This window comes from Bombyx mori, chromosome 4 (genome assembly GCF_030269925.1).
Source record: "Bombyx mori chromosome 4, ASM3026992v2".
Lineage (NCBI taxonomy): Eukaryota > Metazoa > Arthropoda > Insecta > Lepidoptera > Bombycidae > Bombyx > Bombyx mori.
Genome location: NC_085110.1, coordinates 5,582,444 through 5,597,627, shown reverse-complemented (window position 1 = coordinate 5,597,627; position 15,184 = coordinate 5,582,444). Strand labels below are relative to the sequence as shown.

Below are 15,184 nucleotides of genomic sequence, written 5' to 3'. Positions count from 1 at the left end.
ATATTTTTACCGGTAATGATTCGATGGAGTTATTGTGATGTGAGGCGATATTTTAACATACAAGAATAACGTGTGTGCGTTTTTGGAAATATTGTCATTTGATAATTCGGGCTCACAGACTTCAACAATACTCGGGTCACAGCCAAAACGCTACATCCCGCTGATAATACTTTTCAAACCACGTTGAAAAAAGGACTCGCTAACGCTCAGAAATTACCGTCCAAGGACTTCATTTCAGTCCACGTTCCACTGTGAATAAACGCAATGGCACTAGGTAGCATAGATTAATTGTGCTCCTACAGCCTATGGATAGAAGCTAAATGATAGGATCATCTTGAAGAGCGTCTCGACGCATACCTTATAGAAATTTTATTAAAAACTTCAAGTTTAAACTTGTAGGGTTTTCAAGTTATCCTGGTTAATTGAGGAGTTTGAATCGAACTCTAACAGCATCTCTATAAGAATGGGCTTGGCACAAATTGTCCTAATTTTTGCCATCATCATCATCATCCTGGCAAAAATCATAACAGAAGAGGAACTTCTTTATTAATTTTAGGGATGAGCTGGTAATTATCGGAGCCATTAGAAATCACAACGTGAATGTCATCCCCCAACAAGACATAGCTTCGAACTAGAACTGATGCTACCACTGCTGCTTCTTGAACTACTGCTTCGCGGCAGAAATAATCAAAATGGTGGTACGTTACGTACTCACGTGGTGAGCAGTGGCCCTTCATCATCATCATCTCAGCCTGTCCGTTGTCCACTGCTGAACATAGGCCTCTCCAAGTGATCTCCAGTGCGGTCGGTCCGTTGCCACCTGCATCCAACATGACCCAGCGGTTCTTACCAGGTCGTCGGTCCATCTCGTAGGTGGCCGTCCCACACTCCGCTTGCCAGTACGTGGTCTCCACTCAAGGATCTTTCCGCCCCATCGGCCGTCCGATCTTCGCGCTATGTGGCCTGCCCACTGCCACTTCAGCGTGCTAATCCTACGGGCTATGTCAGTAACTTTGGTTCTTCTACGGATCTCCTCATTTCTGATTCGGTCCCGTAGAGAAATACCAAGCATAGCCCTCTCCATAGCTCGCTGCGCGACACTGAGCTTCCTAAAAAGATCCCTTGTGAAGCACCACGTCTCGGAACCGTAAGTCATCACTGGTAGCACACATTGGTTGTATACCTTTGTCTTAAGGAACTGAGGGATTTTGGACCAGAACACATTTTTTAATTTACCGAACGCTGCCCAGCCGAGTTGGATCCGCCTACTGACCTCTCTCTCGAAGTTGCAGTGGCCCTTACCAGCTGGCGATCACAGTATGCTGGTACAATACTCACCTAATACTACAGCAGCCTAGAGGAAGCCAGGGGATCTTGTAGTCCCTTTTGGCGTTACTCACGGGTAAAAACGGTGTGGATATACAGCGGCTAAACGGTGTCCAGATAATAATAATTGCTTTCGTATTTATATCTAACAAAATTTACGTATTAAGCAGACTTCGGTTCCGGCGATCCAAACAGAGACAAAAATAAAGGTTTGAATACACTATAGGGTGAGTTGAATTCCACTTCTCTGCAAGAGCGTATTCTGCAAGAGCTCCTCAACACATTCGTTGTTTTCGTTTCATAAATTTATAATGACGAGTCACTAGGACGGTTTGCGGTAATCTTTTTGGCATATTTTAATATCTTGTTCGATGTAACGATGAGTTCGTCCTGATCGATGCATCAGTTGCGTTGGATTCAACCTTCTTCCGCCTTTCGAAGTAAGTCGATTAGAAGAGGAATCTAAATTCAATTTGCGAAGAAGTAGATTTAGAAGTAGTAGTAACTGTATTGGCTTGAGTCACGCACTCATCTTTAGCTAGGTGTGAAGACAGAAAATATTGAGATTGTATTTGCCAAACTGATGAACGAACTTACGAAGTGAAATAGATTTTTATACAGAATTTCAATAAATATTCGAAATATTGGTATCGGCATAAGGTTCCGCTAATCGTTCATGCAGCGGCCAATTTCGGCGTGAATGATTCGCCGGCGGGTGCTTTTGTGTCTTGTTCCCGATTCTAATTGAAACTATTTTGGACATAGGACAATGCGGCATTGTCCGCGTGTCCGACGGTGTTTGCTGCCTTTATTAATTCAGGTGGGCGTGGTCGCGTGTGGGCGGGTCGCGAGGCGGGGCGTGTAGTTTGGATCGTCCCAGCGGCGCAGGCCGAGCGCCGGCCGACTCTGAGGCCGCGTCGGTCCTCAGTCGCTCACTTGGTGCGACGTCTGGCACTCATCTTTGCGACGAGATCGCACTAACTTTTCCACATTGTTTACGAGTTGCTTTCGCACTATTTGCGATTCGATAAAACTTCACGAACGAAATATCTTAAGTTGACAGTGGTGTGTGACTTCGCTGTTCGTGGTCAGCCGACTGAAGGCGGTGTAGTCTTCTTTTACCAACTTTGACAAATCTTTCACCGCCCCACGTACACGCCAAGTAAGTTCAAAACATTTTTATTTATTTATGTGGATCAAAGGTGTGTCTGCGTTTTTTATATGATACAAAGATTTTCAGATGTGACAAAAGATTATTATGTAACAAAATTCTTCCAAATAATAAATAAGCACTTAATAGAAATTTCAACGTATGTAATATTTAAAAAAAAATTGTTTGATTATTTTTCTATAACTGTAATATGTTATTGAGTGTTTCAATAAAATTATCATTTTTTTTTTTCATTTTAATCAATTACATAAGTGTGTAAATCAGAGGAAAAAATATATTTTAATGTGATGAAGAAATCATATTAGTTGTTACACAAATAAAAAAAACTAATTTGTTTTCCAAAAAAATTTGTAAATTGGTACTAAACATTAATGATAAATTACATACATCGTTGATTAAAACTAGTTTTGTGTTGAGATAAAATACTGGCTTCGTTTAAAATTCATCACGTCGGAGTTCTGTTGGTTTAAAAGACTTGTACTTTAAATAATAAATTGATTCGAGTCATGATAATGCAAGATTTATACGCATTTTTAATAAGGTTATTAATTTTTTAAATTTCATAGTTTTCGAAATAAGAAGCATTAAAAGAATCATCGAATTTTCATCTTTTAAATATATCGTACCTGCTTATTGATTTATTTTTAAATTAAAAAAATCCTATTGAAATTTTGAAAATTTGTGATATTGTAAAATTGTGTGAGTTACCTCAAGAAATTGTATTTTTAAGGATATTCAAGACGAAGGACACAATTTCATTAAATCATCGAAAAACTATAGTCTAGAGATCGATAATTATTATTATTAAAACGATTTTAAAAATAAGTTTATGCTTCTCATATAGAGAAATAATTTCCCGTCTATTTCATTAAATCATGAAAACTGTACAGTTGCTGTTATTAATGATTGAGTTTGTGGTCATCGATCGATGAGCACGGAAGACTTCATATTTTTTCCAATCAAATACGCATTTAATTCTTGTTCACCAATCACTTCTACGATGACAAAATAACATTGTGTAATAAAAGTTAAAATTTGGGAGCCTGCACGGGTTGCTATCACCACCCTAGCGATTTCTATAGCGAAACAGTAATACGTTTAGACTTTAAGGATGAAATAGTCGCTATACTTCATTAAGATCGTGCCTCAAGGTGGGTGATAACCAATAACCACTTAACACCAGGGGCATTGCAAGTTCACCCATCTATATTTTTTTATTTTATTAAGGCGAACAAAAAACGAATTGATCAAAGCTGAAACTACGGTTTTGAAAAAGCTTATGCTATTTGAAAACAGATCCTAGCAAGCATTACGTTTGTAACTGAACCTTCTATGTGGGGTTTAGTATAAGCAATAATATCACGAGTATTACCTTCAATCACCACGACATATTAAATATAAGCAATAATATTACCTTCACTCGTCGCGAAATCTTACTAAAAGCACGATGTATTGAAAAGTCAATTGGAACTGTCGTCAGCATAAATTAGAGGCAATTCAAACTGAAACAAATCAGTCGTCATTGGTGCCGTAATGTTTTCCTGTCGGCTGATAAAAATGTCCGCCCGCCTAAACCGTGTACCGCTCTAGCGGCGTCGCGACGCTCCCTGGAGTTCGAGCTAGGGTTGCAATTCAGCAAATCATTAAAAAAATCACAACACCAAAAATTTCATTAGAATTAAGACATTTTTTATATTAATATACTTTATGGTGGCAGAGAATCTTTCCCAATCCAAATTATTGAATATGATTCGTGGTTTTAAACGAAAAAGAATTGGTACAGAATAATTTACGCTTGAATCTTCTATCATAAGGAATAATATTAAACATCTCTGTTTGCCTCAATATTCCCGACGTTCAAATCATAACAGCCACTTTTTTTAATCAATATTTATATAGCGGACTTCAAAAGTGCATACATAGACCGTGTATTAAAAATGGTATGAGCCCATTTTTAAAGACATCTAGGATAGTTGCCTAGGCATAAAATATCAATACGTGTTCAAAAGAAACAATAAATCTCTATATAAGTATATAAAAATGAATTGCTGCTCGTTAGTCTCGCTAAAACTCGAGAACGGCTGGACCGATTTGGTTAATTTTGGTCTTGAATTATTTGTGGAAGTCCAGAGAAGGTTTAAATGTAGATAAATATGAAAATTCTCGGAATTAAATAAAAATAACAAATTTAGTTTTTCCTTTGATGTGTGTGTCACTTCGGACGGATTCCTTTTGTTTGTTTTAGGTATATTTTATACAAAAGTTTAAAGTACTTAAATTATTGCCGGGTCAGCTAGTATGTAAGTACTTTTTTTGTCTTAGTTTTTATAATCTTAGTATAGAGATTATTTTAAGAACGTTTTGTGTTCAATACAAAGTGACAGCCCTGCGGAAATCATCGCTGACAAAGTCGGTTCCGTTTTATTGGCCCGCGATCTTTTTATGGCAATCGGCGGATCGTTTTTCCATTTCGATTGGGATACTTCGACTCTGCGGTCTCACTCCACAGATTTTTTTGTTACATTTGTTGAGAAAGTGAATTTTGATGCGTTCGTTCAGTATTGGTTGATTGGTTTTCGAAGCCGTGATTTTTTTAGTTATCTATGGCTACCTACTAAAGTAATATTCTCTAATAGAACTTAAAGGTACCAACCACCTGAAAAGTGTGTTGTGCATATAATTCTCCTATTATTAAGTTACAGTATAAATCACTTTTTTTTTCCTACCTATGCCTTGAGAGGCTATTTAAGCTTTACCCTACCGTGTAGGTGAGCTCTCAAGGCTCAAACCGGAAGTGTTGCTAAGATTGGCCCTAGCAAGAGCAGTGCTTCGCAGAATCTACCAACGGATCAGAAACGCGACCCACTGAGAAGATCCGGCGAGAAACTCAGTGGGCTGTGTCTATGGGTTAATTTACTTGTCAAGCCCTTCGTCGCAAGCGACGGGTTCGGCGAGGACTGTGACCCAAAAATTGCAAAGCTACCCATTCCAATGTATATACAATTATGAGTACAGGGTGTGTTTAATAAAATAACTCTGCATCCTCAAATATTTTCAGTATTTGGTTTACATTTTTCATTATTACTAGTTTTATAATAAATAAAACCTAAAATGTAAAGCTAAGCTACTAACTAACTTGCTTTCTGATCTAATTTTGAGCATCATTAAATTCAAAATAAATATTTACAGTACAAAATTAAATGATGTGCACAATCATTTCATTTAAAACCGGTAGGAGATGCTTCGTTTCACTCTGTATCTTCACGGAATATTTCACGGAGTGTTCTCTAAGGAATAATTCGAAATGATGACATTGTCTGTCATTCGAGATGATTATTGAATCGGTGACGCACTAGCTAGCGCTCTATTACCATTCCCACTACGCCCGAACAATCGTGCTACGATTTTTTTTGTCTGCAACATTAATATGTATATAAAAGTGTGTTACAATTAATGACTAGTTCCCTAAAACTAGAAATAGCCGGAATATTATCTACGCTTAGAATAGGATATGCCCAGTGAATACACAAAATTGTTTGGTTTTGATTATTACTACACCACGTTATTCCCTCAAGTGGAAGTCTACTTTACACTAATAAACAAGTCGAAGCCATAACATAACCGTAAAGCCATTAAAATAATTCAACGTCAGACATAGTCGATTTCGTATCATTTAAGGCGACGACGTAGTGTCTAGCAGACGCAGCCGTGAATAATTCTAATCGTTACGTGATCAACGCCGAATGTATTATTATAAATACTAGAGGACCCGCAGTTGTCGAAATTCGACTATAATTAATTGGAATTGTAAGTTTGTACACTATTATGATTGTATTTTATACTTCTATAATCACAAATTTCGCCAAGACTACACTATAAAAAATATTAACAAAGACAAACAATATTTAATCTCAATTTGACAACAGACGTCAAGAACAAAAGTTTGACAATAAATAGTATGCATGCGTGTGTGCGTCTAATACATGGTATGTAGTGTGTGTAATGTTTTCTTTATTGATTTAATGTATCTTTTATGCATTATAAAAAAAAATATTAGCATTGTGCACTTCTTCTCTATATTCTCTATAAGTGTGGAAAATTTCATACTCCACGTCCGCGCAATTTTCGTAAAAAGGATACAAAGTTTTTGCTTCACGTATTAATATAGATGATAATATTACATCGACCATGTATGGATAGATTATAGATTAATGTCCCCGTCGAGTTATGGAAGCTTCAAAGCTTTCAAAAGTTTGTATGATCGCTCTACAAAGTCCACTTAAGCTTTAATTTGAGTCCACTTAAGCTTTAATTTGCTTTCAATTTGAGTTCGGAAATTAACTTAAATATAGATTCTATCTCATCGAATTAAACTTTTATCAGGTAATGCAGTTATATCTATATTAACGTTTATTCTCTGTTAATCTTAATAATTAATTATTAATTGGATATTAGATGTAGCCTCGTACAGTCTATTTGTTGCCTGAAAAAATCTGGACAAATCTCTGGTAGGTACCTAGTGTTACAATGACGTCGGATGTTGTTTTCTAGTGTTGAATTGCGTTAGATAAGAGTAGAAGTAAAAGGCCGGCTTGTTTCTTTACGTCTTATTCTTAATCCTAAAAGTTTTTTATTGATATACGGTTTAGAACGGTAGGCATCAACTTAATGGTAGGAATCGTCTCGGCTCTGGCCCTGGCATTGCTGACGTCCATGGGCGACAGTAACCACTCACTATCACTATCACTACCATATGCTCGTCTGCCTACAAAGGTAAAAAAGACCTGACAGTGTGCCACAATTTTTTTTATTAAGTGCTTACCGATCACATTGTAGAGATTACGACGCGTCATATTGTATGGATCTACATTCCACCGCTAACTACATATCCGACTCAGGTGACGGGGCAAAGCAAAGCCGCCGTCGCCCAAAACATGCCTTGTCGGGTCCACTCTTGGTGCTTTTAGGCTCTTCAAGCACCAGTCACCGTCTTCGACTACGACGAAGAGTTCGACGTATTAGCCCATAGATACAAATCGACGAGCCTAGAACCCACCTGGTGTTAAGTGGTTACTGGAGCCCATAGATATCTACAACGTAAATGTGCCATCCACCTTGAGAAATAAGATCTAAGGTCTCAGTAAAATTACAACGGCTGCCCCGCCCTTCAAACCGAAAAGTATTACTGCTTCACGGCGGAAATAGGCAAGGCGGTGGTACCTACCCGTGCGGACTCACAGGAGGTCCTACCACCAGTAATTACGCTTATTATAATTTTGCGGGTTTGATTTTTATTACACGATGTTATTCCTTCACCGTGGCAGTCGATCGTGAACATTTGTTAAGTACGTATTTCATTAGAGAAATAACTACTTGCGAGATTCGAACACCGTTGCATCGCTAGATACGAATGCACCGGACATCTTATCCTTTAAGCCACGACGACATCAGATCAGATGGATCTCGACCATCTCGAGAAACATTAAGACGATATCATGATCGCAGTAACAGCAGCTTTCCTCATTATGACGAATGTACTGTAATTGCTATAATATACCATTGTTCAAAGTCATCAATTTAGTTAATATGTAATAACACTCGAAAAATACATAGAAAACGAACTAAGAAACTACAAAAAAAGTTCATTCCATGATTCCATTCATCTGAATATGAATATGTGATAAATTGGACGGTGCGGTACGTACTGTTTCCGCGCGGCAGAAATAGGCTGAGTATAACTAACCAGTCGTAATTAAAAAATACGGCCTTCCTATCTAGCAGAGATCGAGGAAACAAAATAAAGTAGAATTTATTTTAATAAAAAATTAACTAATTAATTAAATTAGTAATATTTTTTTAAATATTATTGTAGTTTATGAAGTAGATAAACGTTGGGTTAAATTCAGGTATTGTATCTCAAGGAATAAATAACAGATAACCAGTTGTTTTTTGCTGAAAAATATCAAATGTTAATTTTGAATTCATACAAATGTCTTTAAGGGCGAATGAAACGTCCGATAAGAACAAATTAAATTCACAAAAGCATAAAAAATATAACCTTTTTTGCGACTGTTTGAAACACAAAATCTAATGTAAAAGACTCATACATTTTTTTGTCAATTGGTAAATGTAGGTGATGACAAGATGGTGGGACTAGTCCGGATTTGAAATGATACAGTTTTACAGTATCCGTGTAACAAGCGTCGGTGTAAGGACTCTGTCGCATTAAAACAAATGAGGTTTAAAAAGCAGTTCCCGCAAATGATGCTCGATGATCGATGTCGACGAGCGATTGAAACGCGCGTGTCGAACGCTACGTTTTTTTAGAGCTGAATTATCATTATTCAGAATAAAAAGTTATTTATTCTTAACTAAAATTTGCACTTGGAATTTCCGTATTTAAAATGAAACAATTAAATTATCTCGTCCAAAAAACTGATCGTTTGTGTGTATTGTAATTTATCATAAGGATCTTTTAGGTAAAAATTATAATATTTGTGTTATCTAAGCCAAATTAGAATAGCATTTATAACAAACACTGTGTGAACGTGTATCACCTTTAAAAAGTGAATTTGTTCTATTATTCAAAAATACGCAATGAAGGCACGCGGTGAAAAAAAATTTAGTACTGTATTGAATGAGATTTAATCTTAATAATCTTATTAACATTTTGTTTTAATATATCTCTGATTTATTCATCCATTAAAACAATTAAAATACAACTAAATTTTAAGACCTCTACAGTTTAATGACAATTCACTCAGACCCTTATTTTCTGCCGCCCGACTGCGTAGGGAGCACGGCCGATTGGTTTAGTTAGCAGTGAGCGTCGCGCCTCATTTGCTTGCATCTCGCCTGCCGACTTTGTTACCACTCTTTTCATTCCGACACCAGCTCTAACTATCCTGCGAGGTGATAAATCGTTGTCGTAAAACGTTCTAAATAAATATTTAATGCATCTGATGGTGTTTTAGTGTCGCTTCGCGTCATAAAGGTAGGTTATTGGTGTAATCAAACACTTTGGTCGCGTTAAATATTAAAGTTTGTAATAGTTTGTTCTAATTTGAAACGTTTTACTTCTGAAATGTTATCATTGGCTTGAACAGCGCTTGTTACGGTCGTGGAGCTAGCTATCTACATAGCACGTGCAGTAAAGATATTTTGTTTATGATTGAAGGACTACTGGAAGCCCTGGGGCCTTTCCAGTTTCTCTAGGATAGTTGGGCGAGCAAAGGCCCAGCCAGGAGGGGTGGGATTTGCTAACAGCTACCCGAGCGCCTCCGAAGAAGACCTAACAACTCAAGAACAGTTGCTTCGCGAAAGAATTTACTACCGGATCGGAATCGCGACCCGCTGAGAAGATCCGGCGAGAAACTCAGCGAGCTGATGCATGGGTTAGGTTTCACGTCGAACAATTTGTCGAGTTCGACGAGTACGGCTACCAGAGTCCCTAAGTCTGCTCCTAGTGTTAGAGCTGAAGGCGTCTAATGCAAAGGTTATTGGATCTGATGGATCCGTAAGGACGTGTACAGTAAAGATGAAGCTACAAATGCATTCGACGAAGTTGTAATTAAAATGTGTCTGCGAATGGTCCATGTTGGTAATATATTTTGAATCCATACACACAAATCGGTAATGTTTCTAAACCAAAGGTTTTAAATTTAGTGTAATAAATTTTAAGATCGACAAAATTTATAAGGTGTGCTTACAAATAATCTATCTATATCTCTATATATAAAAATGAATTGCTGTTCGTTAGTCTCGCTAAAACTCGAGAACGGCTGAACCGATTGGGCTAATTTTAGTCTTGAATTATTCGTGGAAGTCCAGGGAAGGTTTAAAAGGTGAGAAAATATAAAAAAGCTCGGAATTATATAAAAACAAACAATTTTGTTTTTCCTTTGATGTGTCCCCTTGATGTGTCTTTTATTTATCGATTGAGGCACTACGAAGTCTGCCGGGTCAGCTAGTTTAATATATTCATATTTCAAATCGTTAAAAACGTAAAATGTCCAAAATTTTACACAACTGCAATTATAAAGAATATGTGTTCAACATATTTCGAAGAACTATAATCAAATGCAAAATTATCTAAGCCTCGCATTAAATCCAGTAATGGCAGGATGGCTTCGGTCCTCGTGGCAGCGGGTCGACTCGACGGCGGTACTTTTAATGATCCCTTAATGATTAAGCCGTAGGCCACGCAGAGCGTACCTGCTCTCGTAAATAACAACTGCACATACCTACACAAAAAATATACACCCATATATTAATTGTTGAAAACTGATACTTTAGAAAACAATTAAAAACACACCGTTTCTATATATCATTATACGTTATACGGTTTCTCTATCCTAAACATTTCAACAGAAAAAGTAACATAACGACTTGGATTCTAAAAAAAGCATTTTCTCAAAACTTTAATGAAAAAAAAACAACAGAGGTATTAAAAAACACACTCCACGAGAAACTAACTACTTACTAACTTAATTATTTATTATTTTAAAATGGATTTAAAATTAGATGAACTCATTAATATTTTTTTTGCAATTGTATTTGAATTTTTAGGCGAATCACTTTACGACCTAAATTTATAATATTTACCTAAATTTTTAAACATCATCATTACTCTACCGAAAATTGAGCTTCGCGTTAAAAATCGTGCATATTTTCGACCACAAAAATAGACAGAAATCCGAATCGAGCGTGAGGAGAACACAAGTGGTTGTCGTTAAGCTAGCTTTAATGATTTCTTAATGATTTCACTCGTGGCCTTTTAGAGTCGTGTTTTGGTACACAATGAAAGAAAATGCTGGTTGTTAATAGTTTTGTAACACATTCACTTCTTTCGATTTTGTCGAGAATTGAGATGGAAATAAATTTTTGGGGAAAATTTGGTTTATTGTTTGTTTATTTTTCGTCTTAATAGCGTTTAAAGTAACTCAGAGTTAAGATTTTCAACATCAAAATTCTTATAATTTTTTTCTTTAACGCTTTGCCTCATAGGACACACTATCATATTACTTGATAGGCGACTAGGCGTGGTGAGCGTTGCGGCGTAACTTTGCCGACGGCAGCCCATTAAAAATAATCGATGTTTGTGAAAATATCGAGGACTTCCCCCACTAATGACATCGCGCGGGAAAACAAAGCCGGAGAAAATCCAGATCTCACTAAGTATCACCACTGAACGGTGCTAGCCAACCTTAAGCTTTCGTTTCAATGCGTTACACATTCCATAAATTCTAAATTGGATATTTAATTTACTCATCTGATTTTGTTGAATTGGAAACCAATGAATTCGAATTTTATAAAAAACCCTTCGAACGCATTTCAAGTGCCTTACACGCAATACGCAAATTTACGTACCGATGAAACCGACCTTTATATCTCGAATTTTCCATTTAATAGGTTAATTCACGTGGAAGATGTTTGTGGAACGCTCGCGCCGCGGATCCCGCGCGCTCCGACGCAGAGCCCGGACTGTTTTTCTTACAAATGAAATTATTGCACGAATAAAATATTTTACTGTCTGTCAATTTGGTTTGTTCAATTCGTCGAAAATTTTCGGGAGATATTAAGCAGAGGTTAAAATTTTATTTGCCCCCGGAGTTATTGCTCGAGCGCCGGCATCTCGGCGTGCTGTTAAATTTTCCCCGGTACATTGGGCTCGTTCGTGGGTCATTATTGCTTGATGTAAGACAATGCTTACAAAATAAAATAAAACGCTCGCTCTTATTTATTACTCCGTGGAATGTTCATGGCGTGCCTCGATAGGTGCTATGCACGAGATGTTGATGTTTAAGTTAATTTATGTTTTGAAATTTTACACAACTTATGTATTTTGAAAGAAAAAGAATTCATTTTAAGTTTGTGTAAAATAAGTTCTACCGACAAATTTCATTTTCAAATACACAAGAATTTCTATAATTTTTTTTATCGCAGCAGTTAATTTATGATGTATAAACTTATAACTTAATAAACTTATTTCTTCATCGATTACGAAATTTTATTTATACCTTATTTACGAGTATACGTAGAAGTAAATGAGGATGCCAAAAAAAAAAAAAAAACACGGTCAAGCTGTGAATAAAACGTGAGTCTATTACAGAGGTGAGTTATTTTTAATTTACTTTAAAAAAAAGCTTAAATTTATAGCTTGACACACGTAGCAATAGGCTCAAACCGAGTATCAAACAAAATAAATAAATATAAATTTTTAAATCATCATTCAATCATCGTTTTTTTTTTTCAAACAGAAACTAATCAAAAAAAAAAACACTCGGCGAACTGCGTAATAAGCTACATATAACAGACTATAGGATATAAACTCAGTGTAATTAAAATCCTTATCTAAAGTTGCCAATGTTAAAAACTGTATAATAAAAGCCTATATTAAATTATCGTAATTAGAATAAAAATTTATGAGAATTACACATTAATTTTGCTTTAAATTCGTAGGAATTATTTCTTTATTTTTCTGTAGATTAATGGACGACCTCGCGAGTTGTCTGTTATTTTCCGAATGAACTTCCGGCAAAAGTTTTATAATTTCTTTAAAATTTTAACACTGAATTTCAAATTGAATTATTTCATTAACTACTAAAAATTTCAAAAATTTCATTTTGATAATATCTGTTTTCATTCGGTTTGATTAGATCAACAGTATCATCATCATCCATCAATTAGTCTTCGTATCCAATAGAATTCTTGACAATAGAGCCAGCCATACAAATGAGATTTCACAATGTTGCTGGAGTCGATGGGTTTGCGGTAGGCAGCAGCTTCGCTCTGCCCCTGGCATTGCTGAAGTCCATGGGCGACGGTAACCACTCACCAACAGGTGGGCCGTATGCTCATCTGCCTATAAGGGCAATAAAAAATATATAAAGAAAAGGTGAGCAAGAGCGAATATCATTACCTTTTCTTTCAAAGTCCGGGGTTACGTTATTGCCTCTGCTTGCTAATTAACTATGAAATTAATTGACGCGGCAAAGTTTCCGACTGAAACTTGAATTAATTGGTACGTCCGACTTCAGCCTAATTAGGAGCTGGAGGCTTTTCAGTATCGCGCTCGTTGAAGCCATGAAAACACACACAAAAGTGTTGTGAGAGCGCATAGTGTGTGCACGCTTGTTTCTAGTTCGGTACGTGATACACGGTGTGCGGTTGGAACGCTGCATGGAAAGATAAATGGAAAATTATTTTATGTAGATCTTCGCAATCGTTAACCGACCCGTGGTTGGTAATTAAAAACAGAATAACAGAAAACAATAAGTGAATGTTTCAAATAAGTCGTCTATTATCAAAGGTGGCAATCTGTGCATTTGGACAAAAAATGTTATTGATATGTCAATACAGATTGATTTGAATATAATCGTCTCCTTCAAAGAATACGGTTCAAAACCTGCATTAAATAAAGGTTAATACTTAACCTGTTATTTATCTAAGATGTCGTTCAGAAGAGTTTTGTGACTGCCAATGGAATACAAAGTCAATAATTCGTTTTTCTGATTTACCAATAATTGTCCAAAAGTCACATTGCCGGCTTTGATAATAGTCGACTTAAATGTAACTTTATCGGAGATCGGATGATAGATAAATTGTATATTGTGCAAAATTTTCAAATTAGCCTAAAAAAATATCTACAGGACTGCGACTAGACCTCGTGTAAAAAAGCTAGTCAAAATTAATACGAAAAATCGAAACCGTTCAGCCAAATTTATTTCTTTTTTATATATGCAAAAAACTATGAAATATAATAAAATTTTAAATAAGTCTTAAAAATTTACACGCGTTATAAAACAAATTTTTCGCATTCTAGGCATATGAGACATATGGCCAGTCTGATGGTTAATAGTAACCGTCGTTCATTCAGTTTAGCAATTCCAGGAGCACAGTCTACTGTTGAGTACTCTCCAAGCTGTTTATTGAGTTGTAAAAAATATAACTAACTTTTCTACTGACCAACATTAATGACTACACATCACGCGAAAAGGTTTTAGACGTGTGCATCATGATGCCCAGCAATGAGAAATCGATTGGAGAAGGGACTATTCTACTACTACTGAATAATGCTCATATTTACTCTGAAAGTCTCCTCCGATGGTCGAACCGATTTGCACTTGAACTTATGACATTTTTTTTGTATTATGATCCAACTTAAACATCAAATATACATTGCTGTTCAATTTTACTAATTTTAAATTTAAATTAGGCTAAAGTTTGGCAAATCGCTATTTCATTATGCTGAACTTATTTGTATGTAATTATTTCGAGATCACGCTATATTTGGTGTATTATATGAGAGCAGTAAACACAGTTCGGCAACGGCTTAGGGAGAGAGTATCCCGAGGCGAAGGTACCTCCATAATTAACATACATTATGAAGTATCGAAAATGACCGACGCGGAGGCCCTTAATTACAGCTTATAGTATACACGTGTACGGTAATAATGTAGAGGTTTGTTTTTATTAATAAGTTACTAATTATCAGATATCTTGTTGGGATGATCATTATTTTATTAGTCAAATTATATGATGATTGGGTTAAATTTTTTTTCGTTTTTTTTTGAACTATAAATGTGGAAATAATTATGTTGATGTGCGAATGTTTTTTTTTTTGAAAGCATAACAACGTGTTCGACAGTCCAATTAAAATTTAATTACGTTTTTCTTCTAGTTCTA

General features: G+C 36.0%; 1 protein-coding gene across 1 annotated transcript in view; it reads left to right on the top strand.

Moving 5' to 3' along the window:
- Positions 1–2,252: 2,252 nt before the first annotated feature.
- The window catches only part of LOC101743645 (LIM domain transcription factor LMO4), a 175,547-nt gene continuing 162,615 nt past the window's right edge, over positions 2,253–15,184 (top strand). The window contains exon 1 of the mRNA XM_021349987.3: positions 2,253–2,488. The gene's annotated coding sequence lies outside the window, so the exon portion shown is untranslated. The remainder of the gene's footprint in view (positions 2,489–15,184) is intronic.